A 783-nucleotide genomic window follows, 5' to 3' on the forward strand; every position below is an offset into this window, starting at 1 on the left:
GTAAGACTTATTTTCTCTAAGAGTAATTATTTTAAGGTTTGGCGCCATCTTCCGAAGATAAAATTGCATTCCTATAGGGTGGATGTGTAATGGGTTTACAACAAAGGAAAGAATTTATTACCTTAAGAGTCTAAAGTTACTAACACCAAGGCCACTACTTATTTTTTCTACATACCAACTATTAATTAATACATATACAAGGATACAATTCAGAGGATGTGAAAACTTGGCAGCAAGCATTGGCTCATCAATGAAATCTTTTACTAGTTTGTTCTGACAGTTTCTAACTCTCTGAGAGGTTCTAAGCTATTTGAATATCTTAGGCTTCCCGTGCCTCTCGAGGCTGGGAGACCGTAAACAATCATATGCATAGCTGTAGGAGTCCGGGTAAACTTGTCAGGCGAGTTAGAGAGCCATCTGAGGGGTTGGATTTAAACACTCCTAATTGCCCAGGAACTTTATTAATTGGAGTTGTAAGTTAACTCTTTGACAGAGAGAGCGAGATGGTGGTGGGGGACAGTCCCCAGTAAAGTCAGAGGTGAGAGCACAAAGCAATAAAGTAGGCAGACTCTGGTTTTTTGGGGGTAGATGCTCGAGAATATCCGGGGGGATTCCTGAGGCTCGATCCCGCCTTTGCATATGCCGAGCCTCCTTCCTCATGACCTTTGTCACGAGTGGAATGTTTCTCACCGGCTCCCGGCACCTGGGGGTCTTGGAAGACATCCTCAAACAAGTTAAATTTTTTTTTTTTTTTTTGCCCATAATCAAAACTTTATTGAAAAA

The sequence above is a fragment of the Bison bison genome, unplaced genomic scaffold (genome assembly GCF_000754665.1).
Source record: "Bison bison bison isolate TAMUID 2011002044 unplaced genomic scaffold, Bison_UMD1.0 scf7180017864256, whole genome shotgun sequence".
In the NCBI taxonomy this organism is placed as follows: domain Eukaryota; kingdom Metazoa; phylum Chordata; class Mammalia; order Artiodactyla; family Bovidae; genus Bison; species Bison bison.